We start from the raw sequence: 16,655 nt of genomic DNA on the forward strand, positions 1-16,655 counted from the left end.
TAATTATCCACTCTCCATTCGTGAGACATAAACTATACTTTTTATTTCTTTCTCTCTCTCTCTAAAAATCATTGATATTTTTTATGTTACATCTAATTGGCATCTATCAAAGAACTTCACCTAAATGTTGAATTTGATGTCTGATCTTAACCATAGCCCATGGGCATCTCCACCATTCCCCTTCACAATCTCTCTGACACGATCAAACACATCCTTCTATCATCTAGCAACCTTCTATCATCTAGAACATCATCTATCTAGCATACCCTTTATAATCTAGCATATTCTCTATCATCTAGAAAATTATTAACATCCTCTATCTTCTAGAACATCATCTATCATCTAGAACATCCTCTAACATCTAGAATATTCTCTATCATCTAGAACATCATCTATCATCTAGAACATCATCTATCATCTAGAACATCATCTATCATCTAGAACATTCTCTATCATCTAGAACATTCTCTATCATCTAGAACATCATCTATCATCTAGAACATCATCTAGAACATCATCTATCATCTAGAACATCCTCTATCATCTAGAACATCATCTATCATCTAGAACATCATCTATCATCTAGAACATCCTCTATCATCTAGAACATCATCTATCATCTAGAACATCATCTATCATCTAGAACATTCTCTATCATCTAGAACATCATCTATCATCTAGAACATCCTCTATCATCTAGAACATCATCTATCATCTAGAACATCATCTATCATCTAGAACATTATCTATCTTCTAGAACATCATCTATCATCTAGAACATTCTCTATCATCTAGAACATCATCTATCATCTAGAACATCATCTATCATCTAGAACATCATCTATCATCTAGAACATTATCTATAATCTAGAACATTATCTATCATCTAGAACATCATCTATCATCTAGAACATCATCTATCATCTAGAACATCATCTATCATCTAGAACATCATCTATCATCTAGAACATTCTCTATCATGTAGAACATCATCTATCATCTAAAACATTCTCTATCATCTAGAACATCATCTATCATCTAGAACATCATCTATCATCTAGAACATCATCTAGAACATCATCTATCATCTAGAACATCCTCTATCATCTAGAACATCATCTATCATCTAGAACATCATCTATCATCTAGAACATCATCTAGAACATCATCTATCATCCAGAACATTCTCTATCATCTAGAACATTATATATCATCTAGAACATCATCTATCATCTAGAACATTCTCTATCATCTAGAACATCATCTATCATCTAGAACATCATCTATCATCTAGAACATCATCTAGAACATCATCTATCATCTAGAACATCCTCTATCATCTAGAACATCATCTATCATCTAGAACATCATCTATCATCTAGAACATCCTCTATCATCTAGAACATCATCTATCATCTAGAACATCATTTATCATCTAGAACATTCTCTATCATCTAGAACATCATCTATCATCTAGAACATCCTCTATCATCTAGAACATCATCTATCATCTAGAACATCATCTATCATCTAGAACATCATCTATCATCTAGAACATTATCTATCTTCTAGAACATCATCTATCATCTAGAACATTCTCTATCATCTAGAACATCATCTATCATCTAGAACATCATCTATCATCTAGAATATCCTCTATCATCTAGAACATCCTCTATCATCTAGAACATCATCTATCATCTAGAACATCCTCTATCATCTAGAACATCCTCTATTATCTAGAATATTATCTATCATCTAGAACATTCTCTATCATCTAGAACATCATCTATCATCTAGAACATTATCTATAATCTAGAACATTCTCTATCATCTAGAACATCATCTATCATCTAGAACATCATCTATCATCTAGAACATCATCTATCATCTAGAACATCATCTATCATCTAGAACATTCTCTATCATGTAGAACATCATCTATCATCTAAAACATTCTCTATCATCTAGAACATCATCTATAATCTAGAACATCATCTATCATCTAGAACATCATCTAGAACATCATCTATCATCTAGAACATCCTCTATCATCTAGAACATCATCTATCATCTAGAACATCATCTATCATCTAGAACATCATCTAGAACATCATCTATCATCCAGAACATTCTCTATCATCTAGAACATTATCTATCATCTAGAACATCATCTATCATCTAGAACATTCTCTATCATCTAGAACATCATCTATCATCTAGAACATCATCTATCATCTAGAACATCATCTATCATCTAGAACATCATCTAGAACATCATCTATCATCTAGAACATCATCTATCATCTAGAACATCATCTATCATCTAGAACATCCTCTATCACCTAGAACATCATCTATTATCTAGAACATCCTCTATCATCTAGAACATTCTCTATCATCTAGAACATCCTTTATCATCTAGAACATTATCTTTCATCTAGAACATTCTCTATCATCTAGAACATCATCTATCATCTAGAACATTATCTATCATCTAGAACATCATCTATCATCTAGAACATTATCTATCATCTAGATCATTCTCTATCATCTAGAACATCATCTATCATCTAGAACATCATCTATTATCTAGAACATCATCTATCATCTAGAACATTATCTATCATCTAGATCATTCTCTATCATCTAGAACATCATCTATCATCTAGAACATCATCTATCATCTAGAACATCATCTATCAACTAGAACATCATCTATCATCTAGAACATTATATATCATCTAGAACATCATCTATCATCTAGAACATCATCTATCATCTAGAGCATCATCTATCATCTAGAACATTCTCTATCACCTACAACATCATCTATAATCTAGAACATTATCTATCATCTAGAACATCATCTATCATCTAGAACATCATCTATCATCTAGAACATCATCTATCATCTAGAACATCATCTATCATCTAGAACATTCTCTATCATGTAGAACATCATCTATCATCTAAAACATTCTCTATCATCTAGAACATCATCTATCATCTAGAACATCATCTATCATCTAGAACATCATCTAGAACATCATCTATCATCTAGAACATCCTCTATCATCTAGAACATCATCTATCATCTAGAACATCATCTATCATCTAGAACATCATCTAGAACATCATCTATCATCCAGAACATTCTCTATCATCTAGAACATTATATATCATCTAGAACATCATCTATCATCTAGAACATTCTCTATCATCTAGAACATTATATATCATCTAGAACATCATCTATCATCTAGAACATTATCTAGAACATCATCTATCATCTAGAACATCCTCTATCATCTAGAACATCATCTATCATCTAGAACATCATCTATCATCTAGAACATCCTCTATCATCTAGAACATCATCTATCATCTAGAACATCATTTATCATCTAGAACATTCTCTATCATCTAGAACATCATCTATCATCTAGAACATCCTCTATCATCTAGAACATCATCTATCATCTAGAACATCATCTATCATCTAGAACATCATCTATCATCTAGAACATTATCTATCTTCTAGAACATCATCTATCATCTAGAACATTCTCTATCATCTAGAACTCCATCTATCATCTAGAACATCATCTATCATCTAGAATATCCTCTATCATCTAGAACATCCTCTATCATCTAGAACATCATCTATCATCTAGAACATCCTCTATCATCTAGAACATCCTCTATTATCTAGAATATTATCTATCATCTAGAACATTCTCTATCATCTAGAACATCATCTATCATCTAGAACATTATCTATAATCTAGAACATTATCTATCATCTAGAACATCATCTATCATCTAGAACATCATCTATCATCTAGAACATCATCTATCATCTAGAACATCATCTATCATCTAGAACATCATCTATCATCTAGAACATCATCTATCATCTAGAACATTCTCTATCATGTAGAACATCATCTATCATCTAAAACATTCTCTATCATCTAGAACATCATCTATAATCTAGAACATCATCTATCATCTAGAACATCATCTAGAACATCATCTATCATCTAGAACATCCTCTATCATCTAGAACATCATCTATCATCTAGAACATCATCTATCATCTAGAACATCATCTAGAACATCATCTATCATCCAGAACATTCTCTATCATCTAGAACATTATCTATCATCTAGAACATCATCTATCATCTAGAACATTCTCTATCATCTAGAACATCATCTATCATCTAGAACATCATCTATCATCTAGAACATCATCTATCATCTAGAACATCATCTAGAACATCATCTATCATCTAGAACATCATCTATCATCTAGAACATCATCTATCATCTAGAACATCCTCTATCACCTAGAACATCATCTATTATCTAGAACATCCTCTATCATCTAGAACATTCTCTATCATCTAGAACATCCTTTATCATCTAGAACATTATCTTTCATCTAGAACATTCTCTATCATCTAGAACATCATCTATCATCTAGAACATTATCTATCATCTAGAACATCATCTATCATCTAGAACATTATCTATCATCTAGATCATTCTCTATCATCTAGAACATCATCTATCATCTAGAACATCATCTATTATCTAGAACATCATCTATCATCTAGAACATTATCTATCATCTAGATCATTCTCTATCATCTAGAACATCATCTATCATCTAGAACATCATCTATCATCTAGAACATCATCTATCAACTAGAACATCATCTATCATCTAGAACATTATATATCATCTAGAACATCATCTATCATCTAGAACATCATCTATCATCTAGAGCATCATCTATCATCTAGAACATTCTCTATCACCTACAACATCATCTATCATCTAGAACATTATCTATCACCTAGAACATTATCTATCATATAGAACATTATCTATCATCTAGCACATTATCTATCACCTAGAACATTATCTATCATCTAGAACATCATCTATCATCTAGAACATTATCTATCAGCTAGAACATTCTCTATTTTCTAGAACATCATCTATCATCTAGAACATCATCTATCATCTAGAACATCCTCTATCACCTAGAACATCATCTATCATCAGAACATTCTCTATCGAGTATCAGGGGATACTAGAATTCATGCCCCAAGATTATATGCTAGGGAGCGTTAAAAACTAGAATTTAATTAGAAGAATTCTAAAAGCAATGGCAATGCATGAGAATCGTGAATTCATCTTGGTAGAACTGGTGAGTACGCTGTATTCGGTTGGGGATATATAATTACTTTAGTTAAACACACCGAACGCTTATATTCTAACAGAATCCTAAAGTTTCCGGACATTTTCTTGATAGGATTGGGAGTCGAACACTTAGTGAGGTTGTGACAGAGCGACGCATGAGGTTTGATGGACATATCCTACGACAAAATGAACTACGCATACCAAGAGTAGCGATGACGTGGAGGCCAATAGGAGGACAGCGCAAACAGGGACGTCCTCGTATAACTTGGTGCCACACTTTCATGGAGGACCTCAGAACTGTGGACACCAGGTGGGAGGAGGCTTCAGACATTGCCAATGACAGATCTCTATGGAGACAGCTTGCCGCCCAATGCGCCGAACGTCGCGGGAGGACCTAAGTCAGTCTAAGTAAGTAAATCGACCATCCTTTTATTGGGACAGAAATTATCGCTTCCAGATGTCGCCCGACTAATCGGATGTAAGATGTACGTATTTTAGAAAATGATTGATAATTGTAAGCCTTGAGTAGAATTGTAACTACGACGTTGTGTTTTAGTTTTATTAAGTTTAAAATAGGTTTTAGTCGTATGATTGCATGAGTTGAAAGCCACTGGTGAAGACGAATGCATGTACAGCTGGGCAGACAGAGAAAAAGAAAAACAAACAGAATAAAAGACGCACAGATGGACAGACGAACAGCAAGTTGAGAAATGTAAAAGAATATCCATTGATAGGCCTTCACAAGTCGATATACGCACATAAATGTTCTTAGTTGCAATTCTCACGGCTATTCTTTTCGGCCAATTAAAGAACATAATACTACTGTATCTTCCCCACTAAATGTCCTTAACCAACCAAAAATAACAATACAATCACAGAAGGCTTCACTCTTCTCGTACACTATGTGTGTGTATGTACGGGTATCATGCCAGCGATACTGTATCGATCTGTCCATTGATGCCGCTTGCTAGCGAGTATTTCCACCTTAGGAATCTAAGAAGCTGGATTAGCTTCCTGGCTCTCTCCACCAAGGAAGATGTAAAGAGTAGTAGGGCGGGGAGATAATTAGGTAATCTGTTTGTGTCGGTGGGGGCTTAGAGCGCGTGTGTGTGATCATTGCCATTTCTATAATTAACCTTTGAACTCCGTTATCAAAGCCCATTAAGTGATATGATGGAATAGATAAGACACAGAAGTATTTACCTCTTTTTTTTTTTCAATTCTGAATGTTCACACTAGAAGTTAATCTCAGTGATTTGCAGTTCGTTTTAACTTTGATTTTGAATTCTGATTAGTTCTTAAAGCAATACAATACAGTCGGAGAGTGAAATAAAAGAAAACAAAGCGTTATGGAGAAATATGGTGACAAAATGTTGATACCTAAGGGACTCGGTGACTGAGTGGTAAAGCGCTTGGCTTCCGAACCTGGTGTCCTGGGTTCGAATCTCGTTGATGACTAGGATTTCGAATTTCGGGATTTTTACGGCGCCCATGAGTCCACCAAACTCAGATATTATTTGGGGAAAATAAAGGCAGTTGGTTGTTGTGCTGGCCACATGACACCCTGCTCGTTAACCGTTGGCCATAGAAACAAATGACTTAACATCATCTTCCCCATAGATCGCAAGGGGAACTTTACTTTTACTTTACTGAAAGCAATAAAATACTGTAGGCGAATACACAAAAAAAAAGAAAGAAAACAAAGCGCTATGGAGAAATATGGTGGCAAAATATTGAAAAACGTAACAAAATGAAAAGATGAACATTGGAAGAGATCTTGGAATAAAAAGACAAAATGAACATTGGAACCAACCAATTGCTAACTTGATACTGTCTCATTTCTATTCAGACTTCATATAATTATGCAAACACTCAAAGAGAATAAATACAACATTAATGGAATACGTCAAATTTAGTGCTAGAGCCGCGTTTTTCTTTTTTCAAAATAACTACGCAGGAAAATAAATACCTCGATTAGTTCGTGTGGGTAATAACATCAGACTTGGTGCGGCTAGGTCACGGAGACTGAAGTGGTTCGAACTAATTCCCCTTCACACTCGACGCACGCGCTGACGACGTTTGCAGAAAGAGTTGGCCATTTGGAGTGAGTGAGCTTACTCTGGGTTTCGGTCGTTCTAGTGCCAGATGACCACTTCAGACTGGACTTTCACTTCAACGGATTCTACATCCTGACTATTTTGAATAACCCAGAAGATAACTTGAGCACTTAGGAATACTGCTGCACGCACGCGCGATTGTTAACAAGTAAAACAGGTCAACACACACCAAAGAAAATCCTTACTTGGTAAAAAAAATAATACAAAACGCTTTTATTTAAAAAAAACAACCCACAATCACCTACAAATATCTCATCTATTTTTTATCGATCGATACATTAAATAAACAAAATCTATATGAAGCAAGATCTTACAAAATATATTTTAATCCTATGAAAACTGTTTTCTTGGATTGTTATGCCGAATATTTACATGACATCGAAGGATAGCTACACGCTTACTTTCGACACACACACACAGAGTTACAAACACACACTTCTTTTGGAATCTAATTATAGCTTACGTTACCATGTTGAGCACTCGAGAAAGCCAGATACGTCGTGAGAACATTTTGTTGCCTATTTTAAATAGAAAGTTAGAAAGGTAAATGTCACTAAAAGTCCGAAGATTAAGAACTACAAATCTACTTCACCGTCACGTGATGACTGTTTCTGAACTAAAGTGATCGAAATATTCTGATCCATTAAGAACAAAAGTATAAAAGTCAAACTTTGTTGTTGATCTGAGCACACACAAAAAAAAACGGAACAATGAAACGATTAGTATGAACGAGAGTAAATTAAAAACACGAACCTCTACACACAGGGTAATCCAAATCCACACAGATAATGTACAGTGAACAAAAATGGCGGATGTTCTATTTATAGAAGTCTAAATGAGCCGATCAATAGTTTACAGAAATAATATCTGGAATAACATCGCCTTATCCATCTCTCCCTTCCTCAACCTCTCTCTCTCTCACTCTCTCTCTCTCTCTCTCTCTTTCTCTCTCTCTGCTCTATGGTATGGTAACACTCGTCCACCTTCAGAAGCCGTAGAAATGGCCGTCTTTTCTAAACCCGCTTGTCCCTTCACTAAAACAAGTGTTTATGAGGGCCCACTGAGCCCTCACAACTCTGTCGGACCTAGATACAGCACGATTACGCCCGTCCATAAGTTATCACCCAGCGAGGGTTCGCGCTTCCATTTCACTTCTCGTCTGCTGCCTTACGTGCTGGCCATCGGCAGTGCTCGCCCCCTTTTTTTTTTTTAATCAAAACTAGGTCGAAAACAAAATAGGAGATCAAAAAAAATAATTTCTTTCTTTTCTTATATTATCTTATAAATGTCCTCTTTTCTCTTATAAATTTCAGATGTTCCTTCAAAAAAAAAAAGAAAAGATAATTATGTCCATCGTGTATCCATGTGCTAATCTTATCTTCTTCTTATGTTATGTAATACAGACGTTACTTCAAAAAAGAAGATGATTACATCCTACACGTCATGCATTTAGTCATGCATATTAACCAATGACTTAAATTCTGCCGAGTCACTGGTTTTCCTGGCTAGCTCAGGCAACCCATTCCATGCTCTAATAGCACTAGGGAAGAAGGAGTATTTGTACAAATTTGTCCTAGCATATGGGACGAGGAATGTGACTTTATCTTTGTGTCTTTCAGAGTATTTTATTAAATTTTGTTTTTGTATTTGAAGATTATGGTTCAGTGTTTTATGTATGATTGCTACTTTACTTTTGAGCCTTCTGTCCTGAAGGCTTTCTAAATTTAGTGATTTTACTAAAGGTGTTACACTAGACAAATGTGAATATTCGTTTGTTATGAATCTCACTGCTCTATTTTGTGTCTGTTCCAGTTTCTTAATGTTTTCTTGAGTTGAGGGTTCCCAAACAGAAGATCCATATTCTATTATTGGCCTAACCAAGGTTAAATAACATTTTAGTTTTATGTTCTTATTTGATTTATAGAGATTTCTTTCAATAAACCCTAATGCTATGTTTGATTTTGCGATAGTCTAGCCGTGTTTATTAGGAAGAGAATTAAACTCTGATTATCATTGTTTTTCCAGGCTGATTCGTGCAACCCGTTCTACTACTAGATACTGGTGCGTTGTTTTCCTGCGGCGTTATAAAAACAAAGATGCATAGGTGTCGACAAGAAAACGATAAGAAGGGAATCAAAATCATTTTTACATTTTTCACTCAATCATCATTTCTGGATTTCTTTCGCTCATATTTTAAAAAAATATTTCCCTACACTGTTTGAGATCTCCAATTTTATTATTTTGGGGGCCAAAATTTTTTATTTTTATTCATTACAATCCATGGTTCCACTATATAACGTGGCATACATCAAAACCAGCACACTTTGATAGTTAACCTAAATAGATGTTTTAAAAAAATGCACACCGAAAGAGACACAACCACAGACATATTTTATACCTAGACCGGACATGGAAATTACAAATACATAAAAGCTTTTCCTGTGTTCCGCTTCTACCAATGAAAATACATCCATCCTAAATCAGATATAGACATTACGATAATGATTTTTAGAACATTAGAGAATTTCCAGTTACCTAGTCCTATGAACGAAAAAAAAATGTTTGGGGGTCGCTGCTGGTGGGGAATCGTATAAGGGAATTGCGGCGCTAAAAAGGTTGAGAACCGCTGATCTAGAATATCGCCTAGCACATACTCTATCATCTATAATATCCTCTATCATCTAGCACATCTACCATCTAGCATATCCTCTATCATCTAGCATATCCTCTATCATCTAGCATATCCTCTATCATCTAGCATATCCTCTATCATCTAGCATATCCTCTAGCATCTAGCATATCCTCTAGCATCTAGAATATCCCCTATCATCTAGCATATCCTCTATCATCTAGCATATACTCTATCATCTAGCATATCCTCTAGCATCTAGAATATCCCCTATCATCTAGCATATCCCCTATCATCTAGCATATCCTCTATCATCTAGCATATACTCTATCATCTAACATATCCTCTATCATCTAACATATCCTCTATCACCTAACATATCCTCTATCATCTAACATATCCTCTAACATCTAACATATCCTCTAGCATCTAGCATATCCTCTAGCATCTAGCATATCCTCTAGCATCTAGCATATCCCCTGTCATCTAGCATATCCTCTATCATCTAGAATATCCTCTATCATCTAACATATCCTCTATCATCTAACATATCCTCTATCATCTAACATATCCTCTATCATCTAACATATCCTCTAACATCTAGCATATCCTCTAACATCTAACATATCCTCTATCATCTTACATATCCTATACTATCTAGCATATCCTCTATCATCTAACACATCCTCTATCATCTTACATATCCTCTATCATCTAACATATCCTCTATCATCTAGCATATCCTCAATCATCTAGCGTATCCTCTAGCATCTAGCATATCCTCTATCATCTAACATATCCTCTAGCATCTAGCATATCCTCTAGCATCTAGCATATCCTCTAGCATCTAGCATATCCTCTAGCATCTAGCATATCCCCTATCATCTAGCATATCATCTATCATCTAGCATATCCTCTATCATCTAACATATTCTCTATCATCTAACATATCCTCTATCATCTAACATATCCTCTAACATCTAGCATATCCTCTAACATCTAACATATCCTCTATTATCTAGCATATCCTCAATCATCTAGCATATCCTCTATCATCTAACATATCCTCTATCATCTAACATATCCTATACTATCTAGCATATCATCTATCATCTAGCATATCCTCTATCATCTAGCATATCCTCTATCATCTAGCATATCCTCTATCTAGCATATCCTCTATCATCTAGCATATCCTCTAGCATCTAGCATATCCTTTATCATGTAGCATATCCTCTATCATCTAGCATATCCTTTATCATGTAGCATATCCTCTATTATCTAACATATCCTCTATCATCTAACATATCCTATACTATCTAGCATATCCTCTATCATCTAGCATATCCTCTATCATCTAACATATCCTCTAACATCTAGCATATCCTCTAACATCTAACATATCCTCTATCATCTTACATATCCTATACTATCTAGCATATCCTCTATCATCTAACACATCCTCTATCATCTTACATATCCTCTATCATCTAACATATCCTCTAGCATCTAGCATATCCTCTAGCATCTAGCATATCCTCTAGCATCTAGCATATCCTCTAGCATCTAGCATATCCCCTATCATCTAGCATATCCTCTATCATCTAACATATCCTCTATCATCTAACATATCCTCTATCATCTAACATATCCTCTAACATCTAGCATATCCTCTAACATCTAACATATCCTCTATTATCTAGCATATCCTCAATCATCTAGCATATCCTCTATCATCTAACATATCCTCTATCATCTAACATATCCTATACTATCTAGCATATCATCTATCATCTAGCATATCCTCTATCATCTAGCATATCCTCTATCATCTAGCATATCCTCTATCTAGCATATCCTCTATCATCTAGCATATCCTCTAGCATCTAGAATATTCTTTATCATGTAGCATATCCTCTATCATCTAGCATATCCTTTATCATGTAGCATATCCTCTATTATCTAACATATCCTCAATCATCTAACATATCCTATACTATCTAGCATATCCTCTATCATCTAGCATATCCTCTATCATCTAACACATCCTCTATCATCTTACATATCCTCTATCATCTAACATATCCTCTATCATCTAGCATATCCTCTATCATCTAACATATCCTCTATCATCTAACATATCTTATACTATCTAGCATATCCTCTATCATCTAGCATATCCTCTATCATCTAACACATCCTCTATCATCTTACATATCCTCTATCATCTAGCATATCCTCTATCATCTAACATATCCTCTATCATCTAGCATATCCTTTATCATGTAGCATATCCTCTATTATCTAACATATCCTCTATCATCTAACATATCCTATACTATCTAGCATATCCTCTATCATCTAGCATATCCTCTATCATCTAACATATCCTCTAACATCTAGCATATCCTCTAACATCTAGCATATCCTCTAACATCTAACATATCCTCTATCATCTTACATATCCTATACTATCTAGCATATCCTCTATCATCTAACACATCCTCTATCATCTTACATATCCTCTATCATCTAACATATCCTCTAGCATCTAGCATATCCTCTAGCATCTAGCATATCCTCTAGCATCTAGCATATCCTCTAGCATCTAGCATATCCCCTATCATCTAGCATATCCTCTATCATCTAACATATCCTCTATCATCTAACATATCCTCTATCATCTAGCATATCCTCTAACATCTAGCATATCCTCTAACATCTAACATATCCTCTATTATCTAGCATATCCTCAATCATCTAGCATATCCTCTATCATCTAACATATCCTCTATCATCTAACATATCCTATACTATCTAGCATATCATCTATCATCTATCATATCCTCTATCATCTAGCATATCCTCTATCATCTAGCATATCCTCTATCTAGCATATCATCTATCATCTAGCATATCCTCTAGCATCTAGCATATCCTTTATCATGTAGCATATCCTCTATTATCTAACATATCCTCTATCATCTAACATATCCTATACTATCTAGCATATCCTCTATCATCTAGCATATCCTCTATCATCTAACATATCTTCTAACATCTAACATATCCTCTAACATCTAACATATCCTCTAACATCTAACATATCCTCTATCATCTTACATATCCTATACTATCTAGCATATCCTCTAGCATCTAGCATATCCTCAATCATCTAGCATATCCTCTATCATCTAACATATCCTCTATCATCTAACATATCCTCTAGCATCTAGCATATCCTCTAGCATCTAGCATATCCTCTAGCATCTAGCATATCCTCTAGCATCTAGCATATCCCCTATCATCTAGCATATCCTCTATCATCTAGCATATCCTCTATCATCTAACATATCCTCTATCATCTAACATATCCTCTAGCATCTAGCATATCCTCTAACATCTAACATATCCTCTATTATCTAGCATATCCTTAATCATCTTGCATATCCTCTATCATCTAACATATCCTCTATCATCTAACATATCCTATACTATCTAGCATATCATCTACCATCTAGCATATCCTCTATCATCTAGCATATCCTCTATCATCTAGCATATCCTCTATCTAGCATATCCTCTATCATCTAGCATATCCTTTATCATGTAGCATATCCTCTATCATCTAGCATATCCTTTATCATGTAGCATATCCTCTATTATCTAACATATCCTCTATCATCTAACATATCCTATACTATCTAACATATCCTCTATCATCTAGCATATCCTCTATCATCTAACATATCCTCTATCATCTAACATATCTTATACTATCTAGCATATCCTCTATCATCTAGCATATCCTCTATCATCTAACACATCCTCTATCATCTTACATATCCTCTATCATCTAACATATCCTCTATCATCTAACATATCCTCTATCATCTAACATATCCTCTATCATCTAACATATCCTCAATCATCTAACATATCCTCTATCATCTAACATATCCTCTATCATCGTGTACATTCTCGAACACTGAACAAAAATTTCGTGAAAAACTTCAAAAATGTTGAAACAAGGCGTTGTTTTATAAAGTAGTTATAAGAACTTCTTATTAAGAAGTAATGTTGTTGTTTTTTCAACCCTAACCTATGTAACATATAATATAATGTTTAGATCAAGATCTAGTAATTCAATAAAAAAAATAAGAGCACTCTCGTCTCATAATTATTATTATGCAATTTTTAGATACATAATCTATAAAGATCTAGGAAAACAATATATTTAAATGTACATAAGATAATAAAATCAAAAGGCTTATTTCGATCTAGGATTTTCGAAACATTATATCAATGGAAACTAACAGTAGGGCCTAAATGGCCTTATTTCATAGATTCGCGTGAATATATAGTTCTGTGATTATGGCCCTATCAATTTAAAATCCGCAAAATGGGAGTGCATTATTTATAAACTTTGAAAAACAGAACTATAACAGAACAGATCGGGGCGATTTCCCTTACAGCTTGAAAAAGAGTTAGGCATATATATTGTTATAAACCTGGTGGTGGCACAGATGGGGGTAGTGGTGTGTGTGTAGTCAGCCGACGCAAATCGCCCCAGGCCAGCGCTAGACGAGCGGTCAACCGTGACGAGTTACGACGATCGGCCGAGACGATTGTCAACAAGAGAGTTCGGGAAGGATCGCCGACGTGAACAGAGCTCAGGGGCGTCACGAGAGTTGTAGTCATCTGACCACCTAGAAACGTCGAGCGGCGTTCTGTCCGGTTCGAGAAGACCAGTAGGGACCCTATATAAGAGCGGAGGTGACGCAGTCAAGACGGTTCCGAAAGCGGGTTCACGACAGGAGGTCAGAACACGGTCGACTACAGCACAGTTCAACGGTGTGGTTCTGTACGGAGCATTACGACGGTTCAGTGCGGAGTACTGTCAAGTACAGTTGAGACGAACGGCGTCTTGATCTTGGTCTGTGATCGAGTCCGACACAACGAGCCCAAGTGTGTGAAGTCAGTCCCGAACTGTTGAACCCAGTGCAAGCCCGGAACGAGACGGAGAGGCCAGTGCAAGACTTGATACGGCGGAACGGTGTTATCGGAGAGATATTTGTTATCGCAGAACTATTTGTACTGTTCAACGTGCTGCCAATTGTACAGTATTGGCTGTTATTTATGGAAATTAAACCTTTACGTTAATTTGGAGCCCTGACTTGTCAAGTTCTTTAAGTTGGTGGTGTATGGTGCAGTTTGCAGAGAGCCTGGATAGTGAGATACGTAACACTGGTGTCAGAAGTGGGATCGGATCGGAATCGGATTGGATCGGATCTACTATGGCTCGTCTGAAACTGCTGTACGAACTTGAATTTAGAGAACTGAAGGAAGAACTCCGTGGACGAAGGCTGAAGGTATATGGAAACAAGGAAACTTTACAAGCACGCCTCCGAGAAGACATGTTGGAAGAAAAAGAAGATCCGGACACATATCTTTTTGAAGTCGAACCTAACTTGCTGGAACAGCTCGCCAGTAGCATGCAGCAACTGACCACCAGTACCAGTATCATGCAAGAACAGATGACAGCTATGCAGGGACAGATGGCAGCTATGCAAGAAGAGATCACCTCAAACAGCAAGCCAGATTAAGTGAATGTTTGCTCCGCGTCCAAGCATGTTGCTGAGAAACGTTTGCAAGTTGAAAGTGGCCTACGAAGGTTGGACCCTACTGACGCCTGCCCAGATTCTAAGACCAGCGAGAGAAGCCCTGATGGTGACCATAGGAACCCAATGAAATCTGACGAAGCTGTTGAGGGACATCTACAAGCTGAGAGATACCAGCCATGTCCGGACCCAACAGACGTTGGTCCAGTTGCCAAGACTGGAGATGAAAGTCTTGATGGCTGTCAAGAGAACCCAAGGAAGCCTGACGTTGGTCCAGCTGCTAAGACTGGAGAGGAAAGTCCTGATGGTGGTCAAGAGAATCCAAGGCAGCCTGACGTTGATGGACATTTGCAAGACGAAAGTCATCGACAAGGTCTGAAACCAACAAGCGATTGGCCCGATACTGAGACGAGAGAGAGAGGTCCTGATGAGGGTGAAGAAAGCCGAATGGAGCCTGAGGCCGAAGATGAAGTGAAGTGTTACCAACCTGCCCCACGAGCATGCCCTCCAGACAAGGCTGAAGATGATGACCTGTCCCACAATTCCCTGTCCTGTGGATTTGAAGCCCATCCCAGTCCTTCTTCGCAAAGCCCTATGAAGCCACCTCTTTGGTCAACAATCTTGGTAATCCCTGCCCTTACATCCTATACCTCTCCATGTTTCAAGTGGCTGTCCTCAGTACCGACAGACAAGAGAGCGATGCAACCAAAACGTCACTGCAACAAGAGGACGATCAACTGGAGGAAAAGAAGAAGGCGGCGTTTGCGTAGTCCAACGTGCATGGTGATTCAACCAAGAAATAACTGCAGCCACATGAAGACCAACTGGCGGAGAAGAAGAAGAAGGCGACTTTTCCTGAGTGCAACATGGATGACGATGCGATCACGACGTCGATACACCCAGATGAAGGCTAACTGGAGGAGAAGAAAACGTCTTCTGAATTCCACGTGGATGGCAATGAAAGCACGACGGCGGGGCAACCAGGTCAAGGCAAACTGGCGAAGAAGAAGGAAGCGACCATTGCTGACTGCAACATGGATGACTCCGTCAAGCTCAAGAGGCAAGCCAAC

The 16,655-nt window shown here is 36.5% G+C and overlaps 1 protein-coding gene across 10 annotated transcripts in view; it reads right to left on the bottom strand.

Annotated features, from left to right (window-relative positions):
* Positions 1 to 16,655, bottom strand: part of LOC106072102 (paladin-like) — a 205,734-nt gene that overhangs the window by 103,190 nt on the left and 85,889 nt on the right. For 3 of the 10 annotated variants that reach the window (XM_056021608.1, XM_013232380.2, XM_013232375.2), the window contains exon 1: positions 8,089 to 8,259. The exons of 4 other annotated variants lie outside the window; for them this stretch is intronic. The gene's annotated coding sequence lies outside the window, so the exon portion shown is untranslated. Of the gene's footprint in view, positions 1 to 7,927; positions 8,022 to 8,088; positions 8,260 to 8,318; positions 8,486 to 16,655 lie in introns of those variants that run through there. 3 more of the 10 variants (XM_013232381.2, XM_013232379.2, XM_056021607.1) reach the window with 2 other exon arrangements.

This window comes from Biomphalaria glabrata, chromosome 2 (genome assembly GCF_947242115.1).
Source record: "Biomphalaria glabrata chromosome 2, xgBioGlab47.1, whole genome shotgun sequence".
In the NCBI taxonomy this organism is placed as follows: Eukaryota; Metazoa; Mollusca; class Gastropoda; family Planorbidae; genus Biomphalaria; species Biomphalaria glabrata.